We start from the raw sequence: 24745 nt of genomic DNA, 5'->3' as shown, positions 1-24745 counted from the left end.
TTAAGTTTCCAGTATTTCACACCCAGTCCGCCAACCTCTGTTTTATGGTCCGATGCAGTGTTATGTTCAAAGCATTCTTTCACCTGCAGTATTGGCTGGGCCAACTACAGTGCGTGACTCTAAAACATTTGTGCACCTCTAAACCTAAACTCGTCATGTGCAAAATGGTACCATGTATTGATGCCTCCTTCATTTAATCGTCCTTTAAAAAGTATATATCAAGTGCCCACAACACCTCGTTGGGTTATGCGGTTAAAAGAGGATAATGCATTCAAAGCTCTTATAAAGTTTAGAACTTAGAGTTAGTACTCACAACACAATTATTATTCGTGCTGTTATTTCACTTCCTGTGCTTTCAAATTCCAAAATCTAAAGTTATGTGAGTCCGAGATTACAAAGCTAGGTGTTGGTAGTCTCCTAGACCAGGGCTTTTTTTCTTTACCAAACTGCCACCTTGGCAATCAGCAAGTTGAGTCAGCTAAGGCTGACCATTGCTTCCTGACTGAATTTGAGACTCTGGAAGCTTTTTCTTCTCACAGTGAAGTTATGTATACTTGCCGGCATTGTGCTTTCATTACTGCTTTTTTATTTTTAATTTATTTTAATTTTTTTAGGTTGTTTGTTTATTTATTTTTTAGTAATCTCTACTCCCAGTGTGGAGCTTGAACTCACTACCCCGAGATCAAGAGTTGCATGCTCTTCTGACTGAGCCTGCCAGGCACCCCATTATTACTGCTTTTTAAAACTTTGTCCTATGCTTCTTTCTGTGGGTAGTTATTTTAGTCTCTATTGATTTCAAGGATCAGACAGGAGATCAGAAGTACTAAGTTTTGGTAACTCACTTGAAATATGCCATCTTTGTATGCAAACATTTATTAAATAGATTAGTATAAGGGACACTCATATATTAATCATCTAGCATAAACAATTACAAATATATAGTCATCCCAGTCCTTTGGATTCTTGTGAAGTAAATACTGGACACCATATTATTTTACTGATAAATATTTAAGGGTAAGCTTTTCGGAATTATGAATATATATCTAAAATGTAAAATGTCTCTTAAAAAGAACATAACTATAATATCATTAGTACAATTAAAATTTTAATAATAATTCTGTAATATCATGGAAGACTCATTCAATGTCAAATATAATTGTCTCAAATTTTGTTTTATATATTTTACAGTTGATTTGCTTAAATCAGTCCTAAACAAAGTTTCCACATTACATTTGAAGTTTTTAGATCTATAGGTTCCCCTATAATTTTTTCTTGCAATTTATTTGTTTAACAATAATGATTATCTGCTCTGTAGAGTTTCCCATATTCTGAATTTTATAAATTGTATTCCTACAGTGTCTTTTTGCCTGTATTTCTTATAATCAGGCATTATGATGCCCCCAGCTTTGTTTTTCTTTTTCAACATTTCCTTGGCGATTCGGGGTCTTTCCTGATTCCATACAAATTTTAGGATTGTTTTTTCCAGCACTTTGAAAAATGTCATTGGAATTTTGATCGGGATGGCATTGAAGGTATAGATTGCTCTGGGTAGCATAGACCTTTTAATAATATTTATTCTTCCAATCCATGAGCATGGATGTTTTTCCATCTTTTTGTGTCTTCTTCAATTACTCTCATGAGCGTTCTGTAGTTCCTAGAGTATATATCCTTTACCTCTTTGGTTAGGTTTATTCCGAGGTATTTTATGGTTTTTGGTGCTATTGTAAATGGGATCGTTTCTCTAATTTACTCTTTCTACAGTTGCATTGTTAGTATATAAGAAAGCAACTGATTTCTGTGCATTGATTTTGTATCCTGCCACATTACTGAATTGCTGTATAAGTTCTAGTAATTTGGGGGTGGAGTCTTTTGGATTTTCCACATAAAGTATCATGTCATCTGTGAAGAGAGAGAGTTTGACTTCTTCTTTGCCAATTTGAATACCTTTTATTTCTTTTTGTTGTCTGATTGCTGTTGCTAGGACTTCTAGTACTATGTTGAACAATAGTGGTGAGAGTGGGCATCCTTGTCGTGTTCCTGATCTTAAGGGAAAGGCTCTCAGCTTTTCCCCATTGAGGATGATATTCACTCTAGGGTTTTTCATAGATGGATTTTATGAACTTGAGGAATGTTCCCTCTATCCCTATACTCTGAAGAGTTTTAATCAGGAAAGGATGCTGTATTTTGTCAAATGTTTTTTCTGCATCAATTGAGAGGACCATATGGTTCTCTCTCCTCTCATTAATGTGTTCTATCACATTGATTTGCGAATGTTGAACTACCCTTGCATCCTGGGGATTAATTCCACTTGGTTGTGGTGGATGATCCTTTTAATGTATTGTTGGATCCTATTAGCTAGGATTTTGTTGAGGATTTTGGAATCCATATTCATCAGGGATATCAATCTGGAATTCTCCTTTTTGATGGTGTTTTTACCTGGTTTGGGTATTAAGGTAATGCTGGCCTCATAGAATGAGTCTGGAAGCTTTCCTTCTGTTCCTATTTTTTGAAATAGCTTCAGGAGAACAGGTATTATTTCTTCTTTGAATGTTTGGTAGAATTCCCCAGGGAATCCATCAGGCCCTGGACTCTTGTTTTTTGGGAGGTTTTTGATCACTGCTTCAATCTCATTACTGGTTATTGGCCTATTCATGTTGTCAATTTCTTCCTGTTTCAGTCTCCGGAGTTTATAGGTTTCCAGGAAGGTATCCATTTCATCCAGGTTGCTCACTTTATTGGCATATAGTTGTTGATAATAATTTCTAATAATTGTTTCTATTTCCTTGGTGTTAGTCGTGATCTCTCCCCTTTCATTCATAATTTTATTATTTTGGGTCCTTTTTTTCTTTTGGATAAGTCTGGCCAGTGGTTTATCTATCTTATTAATTCTTTCAAAGAACCAGCTTCTAGTTTTGTTGATCTGATCTATTGTGTTTCTGGTTTCTAATTCATTGATCTCTGCTCTAATCTTAATTATTTCTCTTCTAATGTGCAGCTTAGGCATCATTTGTTGCTTTTCCTCTAGTTCTTTAAGGTGTAGAGTTAGTTGGTGAATTCGGGATTTTTCTATTTTTTTTGAGTGAGGTTGGATGGCTATGTATTTCCCCCTTAGATTCCCCTTGGCAGTATCCCATAGGTTTTGGACTGATGTATTTTCATTCTCATTGGTTTCCATGAATTGTTTAAGTTCTTCTTTGATTTCCTGGTTGAACCAAACATTCTTGAATTTGTTTTGTCTTTAGCTTCCAAGTGTTTGAATTTCTTCCAAATTTTTTTTTGTGATTGAGTTCCAGTTTTAAAGCATTATGGTCTGAGAATATGCAAGGAATAATCTCAATCTTTTGGTATCAGTTGACACCTGATTTGTGACCCAGTATGTAGTCTATTCTGGAGAAAGTTCCATGTGCGCTCGAGAAGAATGAGTATTCTGTTGTCTTAGGGTGGAGTGTTCTGTATATATCTATGAGGTCCATCTGGTCCAGTGTGTCATTCAAAGCTCTTGTTTCTTTGTTGATTTCCTGCTTGGATGATATGTCTCTTGCTGAGAGTGGAGTATTGAGGTCTCCTACAATTAACGTATTGTTATCAATATGACTCTTTATTTTGGTTAACAGTTGGCTTATGTAGATGGCTGCTCCCATGTTGGGGGCATAGATATTTACAATTGCTAGATCTTCTTGTTGGATAGACCCTTTAAGAATGATATAGTATCCTTCTGTGTCTCTAACTCTGTGTCTCTAACTACAGTCTTTAGTTTAAAATCTAATTTGTCTGATATAAGAATTGCTACCCCAGCTTTCTTTTGAGGTGTTTCTGTATGGAAGATGGATCTCCATCCATTCACTTTCAGTCTGGATGTATCTTTAGGTTCAAAATGAGTCTTTTGTAGATAGCATATGGATGGGTCCTATCTTTTTATCCCATCTGCAACCCTGTGCTGTTTTATGGGAGCATTTAGGCCGTTCACGTTGAGAGTGATTATTGAAAGATATGAATTTATTGTCAACATGTTGCCTGTGAAGACCTTGTTTTTATAGATTGTTCCCGTAAATTTCTGTTGTATATCACTCTTGGGGTCTTTCTCATTTTATAGAACCCCCCTTAATATTTCTTGCAGGGCCGGCTTGGTGGTAACATATTCTTTCAGTTTTTCCCGGTCTTGGAAGCTCTGCATCTCTCCACCCATTGTAAATGACAGCTTTGCCGGATAAAATATTCTTGGCTGCATGTTCTTCTCGTTAATACCCTGAATATGTCTTGCCAGCCCTTTCTGGCTGGCCAGGTCTCTGTGGATAGGTCTGACGTTATTCTGATGTTCCTCCCTCTGTACGTAAGGAATCTCTTCCCCCTAACTGCCCTTAAGATGGTTTCCTTGGTTCTAAGATTTGCAAGTTTTACTATTACATGCCGGGGTGTTGGCCTGTTTTCCTTGATCTTGGGAGGGGTCCTCTCTGTCTCTAGGACACAAATGTTTGTTTCAGTCCCCAGATTAGGGAAGTTCTCAGCTATGATTTGCTCAAATATATCTTCTAGTCCTCTCTCTCTCTCTCCACCCCCCAGGGATCCCAATAATTCTGACATTGGAACGTTTCATTGTGTCACTTATTTATCTGATTCTATTTTCATGGATTCTGAGTTGTTTTTCCCTGGCCTCCTTTTTTCCCTTCTTGTTTATCAATTGGTCTTCTAGATCACTAATTCATTCTTCTGCCTCGCTTACCCTAGCTGTTAGATTATCTAGATTAAATTGGATCTCATTGATAGCATTTTTAAGTTCTGCCAATTCAGCTTTCATTTCTGCCCTTAGAGACTCTATGTTGCCATTAATCGATTTCTCCACTCTAGCTATTGTCTTCACAACTGCTACCCTGAATTCCATCTCCGACATCTTGGTTATATCTGAATCCATTTGTAAATCTGTGGCATAAATCATAATCTCTGAATCTTTCCTATTTTGGGGGTTCCCTCCTCCTAGTCATTCTGTTGAGGGGTGGTTGAGGGAATGTATAGAGTCCAAATTATTGACCACAATGCAACCAAGATGCACCTGTTTTATAGGGATCTTAGGGTTGCTGACCTCTTTTTTTCCCAGCCTGTCTTCTGGGGGAGGGGCCTGCCAGGCTGTTACTCAGGCAACGCTGTTTGGGGAGAGTTGCCCTGCCCCCTGTGGCAGGGGATGGACTCAGTGAAAACCGGTTTTTTGGCGCTTTTGTTCTCTGGTGGCTTTCCCTGGCAGCTTTCCGCATCTCTTCCAAGAGTCAGAGCAGAAGAGATCATTTCCAACCCTCTATCTCAGAGCAGAGAGCACAGTCTCTTCTTCAGTGAGCTCTCCAGGCCACACTATCTCTGTTTCTGTCTGTGCTGCTATAAACTGCAGCGTCCTGGGTTGTGCGCCCCTCAGCAGTGCTCAAAGTCTATGCCTCCAGGTCTGGGCACATCTCTGCCCTTTGTGCTTCTAAAACCGCCAGCTGCCCCCAGTTCACACACGTGGCCCTGCTGCTACAGGTCCGTCAGGGGGCTGCCCTAAAGTCCTTTCCCGCCGCTACCGGTCTGCGAGTCTGTGCCCTGTCCACAGCATGGGAGGCTATCGCTCACCAGCAGTGTAGGATCCCCATGGCTCCCTCCCCTTCTGTTTATCTTCAGATATCTGCCCACAGAATCACGGCTCCCTGCTTCATACCTCGAAACCAAATGCCTGTGATACTCTGTTTGTAGAGATCCAGATCTATCTTCTTACATCTCAGGCTGATTTCCTGGGTGTTCAGAGTGGTGTGGTAGATATCCAGTGCAATTCTGGGGTCAGTTGGAATAGGGTCCCCTACTCCTCCGCCATCTTTTCCCTCCCTCCTTATATATTTTTTAAAGATTTTATTTATTTATTTGACACAAAAAGAGAGAAAGCACGCACAAGCAGGGGGAGTGGCAGGCAGAGGGAGAGGGAAAAGCAGGCTCTCCACTGAGCAGGGAGCCCACCGACATGATGCTTGATCCGACCCTGGGATCATGACCTGAGCTGAAGGCAGACACTTAACTGACTGAGCTACAGAGAAGCCCCTCAAATTTTTATATTAATACTTTATGTATTTTTGCCTTATTCTTTAATAGATTATATTTTTTTAATTGAAGAGTGATTTTTAAAAAATCGAATATGATAATAGCTGCTTTTCTTTCACATGTAAGGCACTTAATAAAGTTGGTGGTTGATAGTGATGAGGTGTGATGGGAACCATGCTTTAACTCGACAATATAGTGGTGAATTCCTTAAAAGTGAGAATATCTTTAATTTTACATAAGGTCCTTGATAAAAGATAATGTCATATGTAACTATAGTTAGGGGTGTTTCTAATTTACATACATCATACAAATATTCTACATTCTTGAATATACCAAGTTTGCTTTGGACTTCGGACAAGCTTTTCCCTCCTTTAAAAATATTCTTCTCTTAGATCTTCTTTTTTTTTTTTTTTAAGATTTATTTATTTGAGAGAGAGTGAGAGTGCAGGGGGAGGGGCAGAGGGGGAGAGAGAGAAAGAGTCTTTAGCAGATTCCACACTGAGCATGGAGCCCCATGCAGGTCTTGATCTCAGGACACTGAGATCATGACCTGAGCTGAAACCAGGAGTTGAATGCTTAACCAACTGCACTACCCAGGCGCCCCTCCCTTAGATTTTCTAATTACTGACTCCTTATCACCTTGCCCTCCAGATCTTTATTACGCTGTCATGGCGATATGGGTATGGCACGTTAAGACCACCAAGTCACAGGGAGATAGGACTGGCACTCACCCTTGAGAGGGAGCTGCTATGGATGGCTGCCAGACTTGAAACAGACTTTGTATGAGTGAGAAATAAAACTTTTTGGTGTAAGCCAAAGAGATTTCAGGGTTAAGTCGCTACCTCACCATAACGTAGTCTGTTCTAAGTAATATAGAAAACAGGGAGGAGGTAATCTCTGAACTGAGATTTGAAAGATCAAAAACAATTGAAGGACAAAATCAGTTATCAGGGACTCTTCCTTTCCTTCTTGCCAGGATGGAGCCTGGTCCCTTAAAAAAGTAGGAGCAAACTTAGAAATAGAAGTAGGTTAGTACTCCAGATTCTAAGGAGATAGTAGAGTTTACTAAGTATCAGATATGTCAGGAAAATGCACCATAAAATTCTGATATTCAAGGGCCCTGGTAGGCAGAGTGCAGACAGCGCTTTGTCAGCAGTCCCCAACTTGTCTGATTTAAGGCCTGTTGTGCTCACTCTGCTTTTGCAAATACATTTCCCCTTACTGAAAATGACAGCATGTAATAGCAGTTGGCAGAGATGACCAAAATAAAATACTTTCCTCTTTGCGATACGTACATCCAGAAATGCATTTAATCTTTAAATACACTCATTTATGATTTTTATGGGTACCAAGCCACTTTTGTTGAGTTTAATGGTAATTTCATCTGTCTTATGATTTTCAAAAACAATTTTCAGAGTTTTTCACTCTTGGAAGTATATGGAAATGACTGTATTTTTCACATAAACATCAATTTAGTTTATGTATTTTATAAAGAATTCCCAAACAGCAGTTTATTCTTATTTATAAATCATCTCTCCCCTTTTGCTGTGTGAGTTGTGTTTTATGAAGCAACAACCGTGATATGAGGAGGAGTCTGATCAGAGGCAGAATTAACATTGCTTTGAAAGAGCAGCATTCTTTCTGTGTACTCAAGTTAATTGATGCAGTAATTTAATCATTGAGCCAATACTCACATTTCATGTTTAAGTCACTTAAGCTTGATTTTTTTTTTCTTTTTTAGAATATCTAGGCTGATGAGGATTTAAATGGATTTGTAGCATTTAAAAATGTCGTCAAAACTGATTGCAGCATGACATTCATCAGATTCTGTATTCAGTTTCAGTTTAGTTATTTTGAAGCTATCAGATGAAAAAAAAGTCTGCACTTAATATTCTGCAACAGGTTTTTCTATCACCATCCCAAAGCCCAGAGGAGCACAATATATTTTTTTTTGTTTTGTTTTAGTCTTCTATTTTTCCTTAGGATATTTTTGACCCTAGATACATTTTCCTTTAAATTTGACTGAGCTGTGATCATAACTGTGACCTCTAGCCTTGAAAGAAGAGGAGTTATGCCTCTCAGGAGCGATGCCTCAGGCACTTTGCAAGTCCGCTGGCAGGGATTATTTCCCAGGCTGTGAAGCGATGACCTTCTACAGAGAGTGAATGTCTTCAGTGCATGGAAATTCCTTCAGCTGTGATTGAGAGCCTTAGATTTGTTACCTGCTCTATGAATCAGAGTCCATTCTATCTCTATGGAGGACGAGTAATTTAGTGCTATATTTAAAGCCACATGTTATGTGCTCACATGTCAGTTAATTTATTGTTGGTGGTGAATATATTTTGTTTTTGAGCCCTGTATAGGGTTAGTTCAGAAGTAAATCTGGAATTTTGGAATGAAAAATTGGGATGACTTTACTATTATAGAGGGCACCTTACCTGTTATTTCTAAACGAAGTGCCCCAACAGTGCTCTGTCAGCTGTCTCTAATTCGTATGATTTCAGTATCCCAGAGAGGATTTTTGTTGCCTCCTAAGCTATCATTATAACAATAATATAATGCTGATTGCCACGATATTCTCAGAATACATTAAAAAGAGGAATGAAATTTAGAATGATTAATAAACACTTTTTGAATATGTGGGATGGCATTTGTTTTTATTCTCTGAGCTGTCAGTCTATATTCAGTGAATTTCTAGAATTTTGAAAAATTACAAGAATATTCCCATCTCTCCCTCTTTTTATTCCAAAAGTACCTATACATTTTCAAGGTATAAAAACCACATATTTAACATTATATTTAACAGTCATGGTAAAACACTTTATATATTTTATTGATTTTTTTAAAAAAGTAATCTCTATGCTCACTGTGGGGCTTGGACTTCCAACCCTGAGATCAGGAGTTGCATGCTGTATCACCCGACCCAGGCACCCCAAAAATGCTTTATGTATTTTAAGTTCTTGTGAAAAATCCTTGAGAATCCATTTATTGTCACTATACTGGTTAGCCAGTTTCAGTATAAATCTGACTGGCAGAATTGTGGGAAAGCCAGAGTAATTTAAGAGAGGAGCTGTGCCACTGAAGGCCACATGAACTACTTAGAAAACACTTTACCCTTTAGAAAGCCAGGATAAGGAACCATTACAAAATGCCAGGAGCGATATCTCCTATAATATTCTGTTTTGTCCTAGTTAAAAAGTTATCTGCTATGGTGAAAACATTTCCAATTTAAATCACATGGAGCTTTTCTGGCAACAGGGCCACCCATGTGATACTTCTTATGTAGGACTAAGCACTTTGATCTGAAATAAAATTTGAACAGTAATTTATTCATTCAGAAATAGGTAAGGTATTCTTCAAATGTTGATGGAGAATAGTATTGGAAGGTATGACTTAATCAAGTTCTATTATCAAATCTTTTCCTTTCCCATAGAAAGCTAAGATGCTCAGATGAGTTTAACCTTAATGGAGATCCGTTATGCAGAATGTATCTAATTTTGTTAAATCCAACTGTTTAAACTCCCGTGGGTAAAGCATAACTTACCTAAGTTGTATCTCATTATTTGTTCTCTTTTGTTTGGTTTCTGGCTCTTAGCAAAGGAAATCTGTGATATATTTGGACACAGATTTATTTAAAAGTCCCTGTCCTCTTGAACCTTTCTGGTAAAACAGAGAAGGAAAATGGAAGCAAATACTATCTTTCTTCTATCACCAATATGATGGCATTGGATAATTAGATACTCATCTGAGCATCTTAGCTTTCTATCATCTAGTACCTTTCACCTTCACCTTTGCCTTCCTCCTCCTTCCTTTCCTCTCATCGTCTGTGAGTAAGATTTAAATGAGCTTACATGAGAAAAACTAGAATGATATAGTTTGGATAGTGAATATATTGCTTTTCAAATATTGGTCCTAGTCATGAAATAAGCATATTAAGTTCATCTTTGAGTTTTAATGATCTCTAATAGGATAATAGTACATTTTAACTTGACTTGTAAGCCACCTTTTGGAAAGGTATGTGGATTATCTTTGTGGAATTGTGTAAGGCCCAAAATGTAATAAATGATGTAAATCAATCTGATTTATAGTTTTATACTTTTTTTTTTTTCCTTACAAGCAGCCTCTGCCTCCTCCTTGGCATTCCTCTTGCGCCACCATCATTATTTAAGATATTCTCACTAGGAATACCATAGTGGCTTCATAACTGTTTTACCTGTCTCAGGGCTCATCTTCTAATTTACCCTCTAGAATACAGTCAGAGTGACCTTTTAAAATCCAATCATTGGGGCGCCTGGGTGGCTGAGTTGGTTGAGTGTCCAACTCTTGGTTTCTGCTCAGGTCATGATCGCAGGGTCTTGAGATCTAGAGCTCAGGTCTGAGTCTGCTTGAGATTCTCTCCCTTTTCCTCTCCCTCCCCCCACTGTGCCCCTCCCCCAGCTCTTGGGCACGTGCACACTCTCTCTTTCAAATAAATAAATAAATAAATAAATAAAATCTTAAAATCCAATCATTATTCATTTGCTTAAAATGCTTCATTACTATGCATCACTTTGAGGATAATATAGAATGAGGTTCTTTCTTTTTCTTTTATTGCAATATCACTAATTAAAATTTTGGGAGGATATATACCCAATGCATGTTTTTTTATTTACTAAAAAATCATGTCCATTAAAGACTATGTTCAAAAAATAGAATTTTGAGGAAAAGGTGGTAAGAATAATTGTAAAAGAAGTTTTAATATTTTATTCCTGTACTCTTATATTTGTCTTATGCACCTTTGGGTGTATGCACCCAACTTGGGAGAATCCATCACTTCCTTATTTGGTACCTACCCTAGACCCATAGTTAAGTAATTATAAAGGATGTGGCATCTCACTTCTATTTCTTCTGGTTGAAATACCTACCCCATTCCACTTCTCACCTATACCGCCTCTTCTGGAGTAATGCCTACTTGATTTTCAAAGCTCAGTTCATGTGTCACCCTCTCTGGGAAATTGAGTTATATCCCTTTGTTTCAAGAGCACTCTGAATGAATCTATCTTATAATATTTTATAGTATAGGTATTTATTTTTCCTGTCACTCAAAGGATTAGGATCTCCTTTGGGAGCAACTATTTTGTTCATCTTTTTAGACTTAGAGGCAACCATAATGCCCAGCACATGTTATTACCCTCTATAGAAGTTAAATGAATTCATGAGTTAATCAAGAATGAAGGAATGAAGGTAAGAAGTGAGCCAGAGGGAGGGAGGGAAGAACTAACAGGTGTGTTCAAGATAAAACAATTGGTTATTGGTGGAAAGAGAATCTTAATCCACATCTCCATGGTTCCCTGATGGCCATTGGTAAATATTCAGGGAAAGTAACTTTGCATTATTTTTAGGTGAGAAATTCTGATTATATGTCAGTATCAAATATAAATATTGTTGGGGCACCTGGGTGGCTCGGTCAGTTAAGCATCTGACTCTTGATTTCGGCTCAGGTTATGATCTCAGGGTTGTGAGATTGAGCCCTGCATTGAGCTCCACGCTGGGCGTTGAACCTGCTTAAGATTCTCTCTCTCCCCCTGCCCCTCCCCCTTCCTCTAAAAAATTTTTTTCTATATATAAATATTGCTGTGTAAATGTTGTCTGATTTTGTCCAGTTCCTAAATATTCACCTGGTTACTTCTTCCTATTCAAAGCTTTATTTTTGTCCTTTAGAGAAAAATACTCTGTTTTATGTAATGCCATAGGACCAGCACAGGTATGTAAAATATTCAAGTGCCTAAAGTTCCTTTTGAAATGAGTATGAGGATAGAGTGAATCATAGGAAGCAGGTTATGGATAAGGATAATGTATTTTGATAATATTCAAATTCATGCAGCAAAGACCAAATAAGTCAGAGCAGATTTGCTGGTTCATCAGTTGTGCTTCTTCTGCATCCTTACTAGTAAACTGTAACACATTTTACAAAGACCTATCATTTCCCACAGGGTACAGCTCTAGGTTAAGCCTAAAAAAGCAGCTTTCATTATAGATCGTTCATTGAAAGTGGAGTGAAGCAATTACAGTATCTCTCTGAAGCAGTATATTGGCCAAACACTACTTTGGAATAGTGCATTGTACTGGATTAGTTATTTAATATGTTGACTATTATTGAAATTTGGAAATGTGTGTAGATGCCCTCTTGGGCCTATTGATTTTGTTAGAAAAGCAACAGATATGTTCCCGGGGGTGGGGTGGGAGAAGAGCCCTCACCAAGTTTCTTAAAAACTGAAATGTAGTAATTTCCCAACTGTTGTTTTAGTTCTATGCAGTTTACAGTACTAATGAAAGTTGTTTTGAGAATTTACAGAAACTGGTATTTCTCACTACAGTAATCATTATTCTGTGACACATTGGTATAACCAAATTTCTATTCTGTTGATAACTTGTCTTGAGCAAATTTCGATGTAAAAATATAGAGACCCTTCTTTTATATTTAATTTGTCTGAATTTTCTCATTTAAAAATTGGAATAAAATGTGTAAGATCTGCTTTTTCATAATGGACCAATAATAAAATCCTGGCTCATTTTAGGCAAATTAGTTTTTCTAAGGAGTCAAATAGTCTCCTTGGAAATGTTTGACTCTTTTCTCCTGAAAGTAATGGATTTTTGTCACCTTTCTCTGATATTGGGACTTGGATATTTTCTTTTTCATTTCTTTAAATTTAGAAGATCTGAGTTATTTGAATATGTCAAATTTAAGTTATTTAAATTAAACTGAATCTTCTTTCTTGAAGGTTTGGAATATAATTCCAAATTGGAATTTCAGAGTTGAAATTTCTCTATTTACATGGCATATATTCTAATAAAAGTAATAGCTTACAAAAACTTGTCATTAGTATTCAAATCTCAATCTAAGATATGTTTCTTTCACTATTTGCAGAGAGTTGTTATACATTTACACATTCCAGGTGTGTAGAAGTCCGTCATTCTGTGGGACTTTTTTTTTTTTTTTACATTGCCATCTTTATATATTCATTCTTTAAAAGGTATTAAAAGATATGATAGATACATGCTATATATATCCAATTCGGAATGCATTCTTGTGGAGTACTGTGTTACAGATGCCATAGCTGTTACTTATTGTGTTGCAGTTACCACACATTTATTTGTTCATGATCCTAGCTTTTTCAACTTTACTTTTTCATTACCAAGAACAAAATCTAGCTCAGAGATGAAAATTTCTCAGCTGCACTGGTGAAACAAAAATGGACTTTTTGAAGTTGATTCATCAATAACAATGAAAGAAATTGTAGCAATGGAAGTAATGGATTTAGATGAACAACATTTATGTTAGTTGTTGCATTTACATGATTTCTATCAATATAAAATTTCAATAATTTAAGTGAATGGGATTATTTAAAAGACAGGCTTAATATGTACTAATGAAATAGTAGTTTATTATTGACACAACTACATTGCATTTTTTCCCTAAATTCTTTTTGGTTCACTTGTATTGGTATGATAATATTTGGTTGAAATGGAGTTTTAATATTGCCTGCCTGGTTTCAAAACCTGACTCTGCTACTTAAGAGCTGTGACTTTTGGACAGTTACTTAATCTGTGCCTTAGTTTTCTTATATGAAGAATGGACTAATTAATGGTAGCTTCCTCATAGAATTGTTATAAGGATTAAATGAGTAAATACAAGTAAAAAGCTTAGAAAAATATTAACATATGCAATTTAAAACACGTTGGGATTATTTCTTAATCTCTTTTGTTAAGGACATGAAAGTATTTTTTTTCTTGAAATGGAGATGTTTTTCAAATGACCACCTAGAATAAAAAAGTGAATTACATGAGAAAATTCTCTTATTAATACAGTTTATTGTGGTTTTCATAGTGGGGTTAGTGGAGAAGTAGAAGCAGTTTCCAACATTACTTGATTCTTCAACAATCTAATTTTTGTACTAAGGTTTATGGAAACTATATTTATGCATCTCTTCTGCTTCTGTTGTGATCATGTGGCCTTTTGTTTTTTTAGGATAGAGAAGAGGTTATAGCATTATTTGGTTCCTGCAACATGTGGTAGTCATAGATTATTATCCTCATTTTTTCTAAGTTTCTCTACTGACTCAGAGAGGTTGAATAACTTCCCTAAAGTCACATAGCTAAACTTAATGGCAGAATGTATAGCATTAGCCTCATATTTTATCTTACAGTTATTTGATAACTATTTCCAGCTATCAAAACTCTATTAAATATGATACTGCTTTCAGAAAGAGATACTTAAACAACAGCAAAATTAATATCTGGATTATAGAGGACTTAAGGCCTTTGGTATTATAAAATGACCAAGGAAATAGGAATGGTATTAATAATTTTTTTGGTTTGTACTCTTTGGAAGAATCAGAACCCTTGGTATCGGTTTGTTTTCATAAGATTGAAGGAAAGCATACAATTTGTTAAGAACTTTTTCTCAATCAATACATTGTTTTGAAAAACCTTATTATACAGGTTTTGGAAAAGTACAGAGGGCAAAATTAGAATATCTTTGAAATATATTTTAAGAAGAAGTATGTCTTTTTGATAAATCTGTTGACCATTCTTAGAAACACGGAGGAAGTACTAAATCTATCCCTTGGTAAGCGTTATCTATAAAGATCCTTAAAATCATCAACAGTATGATAGCTTGAAAATTAAAAAGGCTTATTTAAAATATGAGCTTATTGGCAATATTTAAATGAACTCCAGGATGAAGTATTTACTTTCATACCGATTGGCTTTATTTGTAATGTGTATCTATTTGAGACATGTACCTTTCTGCTTTTGCTGATACAATCAACTCTAAAATTTCAGGGACTTACAACAATATAGGTTTATTTCTTATTCCTGTTTTGCACCTATTGCAGGTTGACAGGTAACAACTCTGCGCATTATTGTAACACAGGCTCACCATTGTTTTTTCTTGTGTGGTCAGAGAGAAAGGAAAGCAGACTGACTGTGAAACTGGAAGCTGGCTTCACGTTCCTGCTTGGCAAAGGCACAGTCACTTGGGCTTACTTTGGATTGGCCAAAGCAAGTCATGTAGCCAAACCTGAGGTTGTGGTGGTGGGAAATATATTGCTTTCACTGAGAGAATTACTAGAGAGGGAATTTAAAAGGAGGAGGAATGAATATTTTGAAGAAATAATACAATCTGCCACAGTCACCACTGTAATTCCTAGGTAGGGACTCTGTTAAGGTAAATATTGCAGTTTTATGTTGAGGTTGCTTATCTCTAAATTTGTATTTCATAGGCAATATCTGTATCTTTAATTTTTTATTATTGGATGGGGTTCTAATTCTTTGGTTGTTGTATCAAAAATTTCTCTGTATCTCTTGTTATCAACAAATTGTTGGAGTCAAGTCTTTGTCTTTAAGAAACAAAATCCCACTGTAAACTAGTGTGAGTACAGGTTGGGAGGTAGGGTGGGGGGGCAAATGAATACAAGGGAATGTTGTGAAGCCCATGGGCTCCTGGGCTCATGTGGGACTGGAAAACTTTAAGACATTACTCCCTATCTCTTTCTGTGTCGTCTTCTTTATTTCCGTACATGTCTTTCCTTATTTTCTCTGTGCATATGGACATTTCTCTCTGCTTTTCCATGCATTTTGTACTCCATGACAATCCCATAGCTCTTGAGTTTTCCTGTCACCACTTCAAAAAGCATCAGAGACTGAACTTATCCTTTCTGAATTCCAATTCTGAACTCCTAGGAGAGAGAAGCACTGGCCGGTAGGTTATGATTGGCTAGAGTCATGGAATTTAAATTTCTATGATAGGGGAATTGGGAGGGAAAATCCACAGAAAGAGACTTGTACAGACAACCCCAAAGCTGTCTTTTATGCAAATGTTAGGTTTCCTGGTAAAAAAATAAGCAGCTTTAAAATGAATTTCCTTTCTTTTTAATAATAATAAAATCCTCATGAATATGTTTTAAAGAAGTTCTCAGTTATGGTTTTTTACTGTTTGATAGACAGGGAAAAGGAAGCACACTGGTAAAGCTTTCAAGGCAACTAACAGTTCAGTTTTGAAGCTGTTAAATTATAAAAGAAAAAAGTATTGGGTATACTCATGTTCTTTTATACACTTTGTTCCTGCCTTCCCCAAGAGGCAGTGTTAGGTCACTGCTCCAGCTACATGACTAGCCATCTCCCATAAGACCCACGGCTGCTGTAAATCATGTTTCTCTAGAACGGGGAAAAAAAAAGAAAGCCTCAATATTCTTTAAAAAAAAAAGTATTTCCACCTTTCTCAGACTTAAAAATACATATTAAATTTGTCTATTATAGTATCAGTGTTCCCTTAAAGTTTATAATGTTTAACTGCACTGGTAAAACAGATTAAAAATATCAGCACATTATAATTTTTTCTCCAACTTTTTATTTAAGAAAGTTTGTAAACTTAAGCAAAGTTGAAAGATTCAAAAAATGCTTTCCCCTATATCCTCCAGGTAGATTCACCAGTTTTGCCACATTGTATCTCCCTACATGCTTATATCTTCCTTTATTTATTAGACATGGCTTACTCAGTTAGAAGGAAATCATATAATTCCTCCTGGAAGAACTTAATTACTCTCATTTTTCTGGATACTGCAACCCTCTCTTTTTTGTCAGATAAATTATGCTCTTTTAAAACTATACCACGAACAAATGTGCATAACTAAAAAGGCTCAGGGCCTTTACAGTTACCTATTTTGTTCCTCTTGCATAGTATGAGGCTTATTACAATATAGATATAACTTTATCTCTTGTTAGGAAAAACTTTATCCGTGGTTTGCACGCAAATTGTCTCTAAAATCTGTGTTGCTACTTGTTTTCTAGACCAGTTTGCCCATGCTAATTTTATTTTGATTTTTTATTGATATATGCTGGAAAATGATTTAGAATCAACAGCAGGTGGCAGTGCTAGTAAAGGTTGTGACTTTTGGTGTATAGTCAGCTTGGAAAGGGATGTATCTTTTAAATCTACACAAGTAACACCGTTAGTAAGGAATCTTTAAATTTATCACTAATTCATTTTATTTCAAGAATTATTTTTGCAATCAATTGAATATAAGATAAATGTATTTAAAAATACCGGTTTAGAGACTGAATTTTGTTTTAATTGTGGGACTAATAACTGAGAAAAGTCAGCTTATTTTTTTCCTTTTTTTTTTTTTTTGCTTATTCTACAATAAGAAAAAATAAACACTGAATACTTAAAATTAGAAAGATTAGGTAGTTTGAATCCTGTTAAAATTTGCAGGAAAAATGTCACAGCAAAATCGTTTATTTTTCTATTGATGAAGATGTGGTTATTTTGAAATTTTGTGGCAAACTTCAAGAAATCTTTTATGAAGCTAAAATACTCTATTTTAACAGGGTAGCACATTTTAGAAAGCTTAAACTTCTCTAGGCATTTGTGGAAATAATTTAAAATTTCCTCTTTAAGTTATAATTTGTTTCATAGATCATAATTTTGCTGTGTTTGTCTGCTTTCATTTTAAAGAAGAGAAACCTGGAAAATAATTTGTTCCCATTGAGGTATTCTACTTGGTTTTTCACAATTTTTTTTGTGTCATTTTACCACAAATGATGAATTTTGAAGATGTATCAAAAATTTAATTGTTTCTTAGATTTTTAATAGATCTATACATGTGTTTAAATAACTTACATATTGCATATTTAAACATTCATATGTTTGTATATCCATGTGTCATCTAGACATTAGCTTACAGCAGACTAGTTGATTTCTGTTATTAGCCCAATTTAACTTATTAAGAACTCACAACACTTAAAACTACAAGAGAATTGAGAAATCAGGGTCATTGCTCAGATGAAGAAACTGAGGCCCAAGAGAAATTTCATTGAAGGAGACTTAATGTTGTGGGAAGACCTTGTTACATTGATTCTTGGGACTCAGGAATGACTCAGTTACAAGTTATTATTTTATTTACTTATATTCTCTGGACTTTTGCTGTGTTCCTCCCTCCCCCCCCCCCCCCAGGGAACAGGGGAATGGAGGGGGCAGTATCATTCACTAGGTCCTGTATTTTATTATGAAGAAAATGATTTTAACAAATATTCTTTTTCCTCCAGGAAGCACATAGTTAGCCACTTAATTAACTGAAGAGTTGACTTCATGCTTGATGTGTAATTAAAATTAGATGAGCTTTTCTGAACCCTAGTTTCAGTGCTTCCTGAGAAATACCCTATGTAGTGATAGCTATTATTATCCCTACTTTTTAAGAATAAGTGAAAAAAGTGACAAAATATTTTAGTTGCTTTAAGATAAAACACTGAGTTATCAGGAGATTTGAGAGGGACAAAAGGACTCTTAGGCGTAATCACTGTTCCCCAAGGAACAGCTTTTTCCCTGAAGAAGAAACAAACAGAACCAAATCTTAAATTTTTCTTCCAGAACTACATTAGAGCTAGGAAATGAGATGGAAACATCTATACATTGTATATAGGGTAAATCATTATGAAATAGAAACACATTGCCTTTTTTCAAAATATCAATGGTTTATTAAAGTTATTAGTTAACTCAGACAATTTTTTGTACTTTTGAAATTTAGTTGTGATTAATTCTTAATCATTACTCCTTAAAATGTAGTTTTTACACACAGAGTAGCTTTTTTTTTTTTGTTAAGGTTAGGCGAGTCACTGTTCCTTGAAAATTCTCAGGTCATGTCCATAGCCAAGTGAAGTACCTTTAAAAAAGAACTTTATCAAGTTTGGCCTGTGGTAATCTATGCTTTAAATTACAGCACAACTCATTCCAAATCAATATAATGAATTGATTTGTAAACGTTTCAGGCAGGATTGCTTTCTTTGGATTTTGTCTATTGAATGTGCACTACAGTTAAAGCATCTTCTTTTTTTCCCTGCATAATTAAGTCCATGTTCTTGGCCTTTCACTGAGTTTAAACTGGTTTTAAAAGGCAGAAATGGGGGCGCCTGGGTGGCTCAGTCGTTAAGCGTCTGCCTTCGGCTCAGGTCATGATCCCAGGGTCCTGGGATCGAGCCCCGCATTGGGCTCCCTGCTCCGCGGGAAGCCTGCTTCTCTCTCTCCCACTCCCCCTGCTTGTGTTCCCTCTCTCGCTGTGTCTCTCTGTCAAATAAATAAATAAAATCTTTAAAAAAAAAAAAAAAAAGGCAGAAATGTATGTTAAAGCAAAATTATGCACATCCATTATTCTTAGTCTTATAAATATTGAAGCATTTTTTTTCTCTTTTGTTGAGAAATAGAAGAGAAAATAAAGCTGAATGCCCTGAAGTTTAGTTCCCATTTTTTAAGGTATTTTATGCCTGGAAAAAATTGAACTTACTGTTTTCGAATGCCTAAATTTCCTGAATATACAGTAAAATTCTTTATTTTTATAGATATGATTATGTTTAAATTATGGTATATGACAAAGCGTAAGAAGGAACATGATAGTTGTTTAAATTTTGAAAAATCTGGAGAGATTTTGAGTTAATATGTACATGGAAGGAGCTGCAGGGAAAGATCAATTCAACTAACATTTACTGAGCACATAGAATAGTGCCTTCTATGTGCCCGGCACCGGGCTAGTCATTTTATAGGTATCTTTCAGTTTCCCAGGAATCCTGTAAGGAATAAAATACCTAATCATTTACATATATGGAAAATGGAAAGTTCAGTGCACCTAGGATTAAAGCACAGGTCTTCAAAATGATGTTTTGGACTCCAAAACCATCTTGTTGCTTCATCACCTAGTACTTTTCAAGTCCTGGGAAATATAAAAATAAATCAGTTCAGTTCCTGTCTTTAAGAAATAATATATGGCAGTCTATTGGGAGAGATAAGCATTCAAGCAAATCATTTGTATTATCATGTGATAAATCCCAATATATAATGATGTACTACAATAAGGGAGGGCATTATTTCTGATAGAGGGAGGTAAATATGTAATCATTGGGATGTGCAAAGGTATAGTGCTGAAGAAATGAAAAGTATTGTCCTATGGCTGATTTTGAGGGCATGGAATTTTATGCTAAGTAATTTAGGACCCCTGGGTTACTCTGCTTTCAAACAACCCTCAATACTGTCTTCCTAAGTCATTGCTGGGGCCAGTAGATTTTAACTGTTTTATATCTTTGAATGCACAATTAATTTATCAGACTTTTGTAGGACACATCAGATTTTGTCGAATAGGATACATTTGAACACCTGTATTTGCAATGCTCATTAGCAAAACATACTCACTTTTTAAAAAAGATACACATATTTATAAAGTAGATTCCAGTTGTCAATGATTATTATTATTGTGAAAGAATGCATGCACAAGGAGGTGCTGGTAGGGCTCACTCGTTAACTTCATATCAGATTTTTCAGTGTTTATGAACCATGAATAAGGTATTTTAGACAATGTACATGGTTGCATTGTAAGAGAGATGACTTGTAGGATTTTAGTTTCTTTGGAAGTATGATTATAAAGAACATTTCTGGAACTGGCAATAACCTAATGTTCTGAAATATGTATTTGCTGTGAACAAATCTGACACACTGAATAACATATAGGAAACCTATGGATTGATACCTTGCAGGCATTGGTGATCTTTGTAAGTGCTATTATCTACTGTGAGAAATCATTGCATTTTTCAGTTCAACCACCCCAGATTGTATTTTTAAATTTCATTTGTAATTTGGGAATTAACAGAAACTTACATATTTGGAGCATCATCCTATGTAATATCTGACTTTAGCTTGTTGAAATTGTGTTTTCTGTCTCCTTAAATGTTATTCAGTCATGGGATTTCTTGCACTCTTGGTTTAGTGCACTTTTGTGCCCTTATTTTGAAACCAAAGTTATTGATTTATAGATATATCTGTTGGTTCTGAAGTACTTTTCTGACAAAAATATGAATGTAATTTAAGTTAGGAATTTAAAGTCCATACAGTGCTCAAGTTACACTTCAATCTTACAATGTGAGGCAGTCACCCCACTAAGAAAAAAATATATGGAAATGCAACAACAGTTCTCTTCACAAATATTTTAAATAGTAGTTCCTCTGCCATATGTAGAGTTTGAACAGTTGCTTCTCTTCACCACAAAGCAGATATCCTTATCACTAGCAGCAACATGAACTCAGAAATAAAGCTTATCATTATAATTTTTACATTTTTCCTAAATGCTTTCTAAACATGAAACCATAAGTAATAGAAAGAAGGAGATTTTAAGTCAGGAAAGGAATAAGCAGTCTTTCTTTTTATTATGGGTGTCAAATTAAACATAATAGAAGGGTAACAATTGATCATTAGTTGTTTTTTTTTTTTTTTTAAGGTCTCTAGGTTTAAAGGAATTTAACGTTTCCAAGACAACATATGAGTCAATTGAACTATAAAGTGTGTGTGTGCGTGTGTGTTTCATCTTGCTATTGCTACTTTTTAATGAAAAACAGCCACGGTTCCGGTGTTCTTTTTAGGTTATTGTCTTATAGAAGTCATTTTCATGCTTTGTAAACAGGCCCAAACAAATTCTAAGTTGATTTTTGTCATATCGGTATCAGGAAATAAGGCCTGTGATACCTAATCATGGCCTTACTGTTGAGTTGTTTTATGCGTAGGAGGCAGAATCTACAATTCTTATTAGCTTGTTAATATGTCAGACATAATTGGAAAGTATGGAGTGCTTCCTAATTATTATCCTAGTAACCTCAACTCAATCTACTTTGGTTTTCTCAACAGTGTGAAGAGGTGTGAGCTTCAATTAATATTTGAGATTATGAAATCACAGATTTAAAGGTGTGAAGTGTGTAAATGTCATTATTCTAATAAAAATTCAAATTTACAAGATGAAACCTTTGAATAGCCTTGAATAAATTGAATCTCCCAATAAAGCAAATCCTAAAATGACCATAAGAGGGTGCACAGGCATTGTAGAAACAAACAAACCCAATTCCTAGAATGACACAGAGAAGTTTATCTTTGTGACCATGAAATATTTAACATTTTAGAAAACATTCAAAGCTTCCAGAGTATTTTGTTGAACATGACATGAGTGTATGCTCATCTGAGTATAATCCTACTTTTCTTGATTTCTTCTCAATGCACAAGTTGTCACTATGTTGGTTCTTGAAAAGCTTAAATAGGATCAAATCAGGAAAGCAGTGTCAAAAAACGGGATGTAATTATAGCTGTTGCTATTAAACAACTGAATCTAGGGGTTTTTAAGTCATAAATTACCATATTAGAGAAATCTAGATCCTGTTTTATACTCTACTTGGAAAGGTGGACTTTTCACTTTAGGGAAGGGGAAATTAATTCTTAGAATAAGAGGCTTTGGGAAAATTCGAGAAAGACAAAAATGCTATAAAATGTCTTCTAAATGCAAAGTACAAGGTTTCCATTTGTTATTTTGGGCCTTAAAATTATTTTCTACTTTAGATTATATAATTTTGTGGAACCTATCTGTTGGCTGACTTTAATGAACCATTTCATCCTTTGCAATTTTTAAGAAATAAACCCAATTTTTTAACAAAGAAAGGAAACCAACTTAAACAAAATAGCTAACCTAAAATTAACTTTAAATATTAGTAGATTAATTGACAAATTCTTGTTGCATTAGACAATTAGATGAGATCAAAATTTTTTTTAATATAACATCTTTTGTTTCGTGATAACCTTAGAAAAAATTGAGAATTATATCTCCTATTAGTTATAAATGAGAGGAAATAAAATAAATGATTGTTGGGCATTCAGTATTAAGGCTATACCTAAAGGAACTACTTTAGAAATAATCTCTTTGGTGATTTCATGTTAGCTTTTCAAAATAAAGTCAACTTTTGAAGTGAAATTTTATAGTAGATGTTAAGTCAGTGGAAACATTTCTTGGTTGTAGTAGGTCATCTACAAAGAGAAGCCCCAAAGCCCACAGCATTCCTCAGTTTTTTCCATTAGGATCTTAGAACCACAGGAAGCCCCCCAAAATCACCATCGCCATATCTTTTAGGTGACTATTCGTCACAAGAGCTGAATTAAGGGAAGATCTGGTAAAATGGTTCTTCACATTGCTGTGTATGTAAGAATCAGATTCTTGGAACTTGGTTATCCAAGTAGATATCCAGATCATAACCCTAGAAATTTAGCAGTAGAAATATCTCTGCTTATACCTCAGCAAATTTTTATTACAGGTAAATTATTATAAAGAATTCTTGGAGTGATAAAATAACAATTGTTGAATACTATAGACAGGTGTATGAATGTTAGAAATTATCAGCGAAGTCTGGGCCTAATCTAGTTTACACTCCAGTTGTTCAGTTTCTAGTTGAGATGGAGAAGGTGGTCAATTTAGAAAAGAAAATTAATATTCTTGCTGAACTTTCAAAAATGTATTTCAGCAATGATTGAAAGATCTACTGAGATTCATACTGATCTCAAGATTTAACAAAGGTAACATAAACCTCAGCTGCGTAAAATAAGCCAATAAGAATCTAGATATAAGCAATTACACTTTTTAAAAAAGGATTTATTTTATTTTAGAGAGAGAAAGAATGTGCATAAGTGAGGTGAAGGGTAGAGGGAGAAGAAGAGGGAGAGAATCTCAAGCAGACTCCCTGCTGAGTTTGGAGCCACCCTGAGATCATGACCTGAGCCAAAATCAAGAGTTGGAAGCTTAACTGACCGAGCCATCCAGGCACCCCACAATTATACTTTTTTTAAATTGAAGTATAATTGACATACAATATCCTACTAGTTTCAGGTGTACATCATAGTGATTTGTGGTTTTTATATATTATGAAATGATCACCATAAGTCCTGTTACTGTCTATCACCATACAGAATTGTTACAATTATTATTGACTATATTCTCTGTGCTCTCCATTACATCCCCAAGACTTATTTATTTTATAACTGGGAGTTTGTACCTCTTAAACTCCTTCACTCATCCCCTAGCCCTTTACCACTCTGGGAACCAACAGTTTCCTGTATCTATGAGTCTGTTTCTGTTTTGTTTGTTTTGTTTTTTAGATTCCACCTATAGTGGAATCATATCTGATTTATTCCACTTAGCATTAAACTAAGGTCCATCCTTGTCACATATGGCAAGATTTTATTATTATTATTTTTTTTATGGCTGGGTAATACTACATTGTATGTACATACCACATCTTCCTTATCCATTTACTTGTTGATGGACACTTAAGTTGCTTCCATATCTTGGCTATGCTGCAGTGAACATAGGGGTGCATTTGTCTCTTTGAATTGGTGTTTTTGTTTTCATCAGGTAAATACCCAGAAGTGGAAATTTTGGATTGTATAGTAGTTCTATTTTTAATTTTTTAGCGAACTTCCATACTGTTTTCCATAGTAGCTATACCAATTTATATTCCCACCAACAGTGTACAAGGGTGAGTTTTTCTCCACATCTTCACCAACACTTGTTATTTTTGTCTTTTTGATAATAGCCAATCTGACAGGTGTGAGGTGATGGCTTATTGTGGCTTTGATTTTCATTTCCCTGATTAGTGATGTTGAGCATTTGTATGTTGGCCATCTGTATGTATTTTTTGGAAAAATGTCTATTCAAGCCCTTTGTCCATTCTTTAATCAAGTTGTTTTATGATATTGACTTATGTACGTTTTTATATATTTTGGATATTAACTCCTTAATCAGATGTATGATTTGCAAATATCTTTTCTCATTCAATAGGCTGCATTTATGTTTTGTTGATGGTT

At 35.2% G+C, this 24745-nt stretch overlaps 1 long non-coding RNA gene across 3 annotated transcripts in view; it reads left to right on the top strand.

The window, feature by feature from the left end:
• The window catches only part of LOC118540106 (uncharacterized), a 1202880-nt gene that overhangs the window by 159 nt on the left and 1177976 nt on the right, over positions 1-24745 (top strand). The gene's annotated exons all lie outside the window — the stretch shown is intronic.

The sequence above is a fragment of the Halichoerus grypus genome, chromosome 2 (genome assembly GCF_964656455.1).
Source record: "Halichoerus grypus chromosome 2, mHalGry1.hap1.1, whole genome shotgun sequence".
Taxonomy (NCBI): Eukaryota; Metazoa; Chordata; class Mammalia; order Carnivora; family Phocidae; genus Halichoerus; species Halichoerus grypus.
This window is presented reverse-complemented; position numbering and strand designations above follow the sequence as displayed.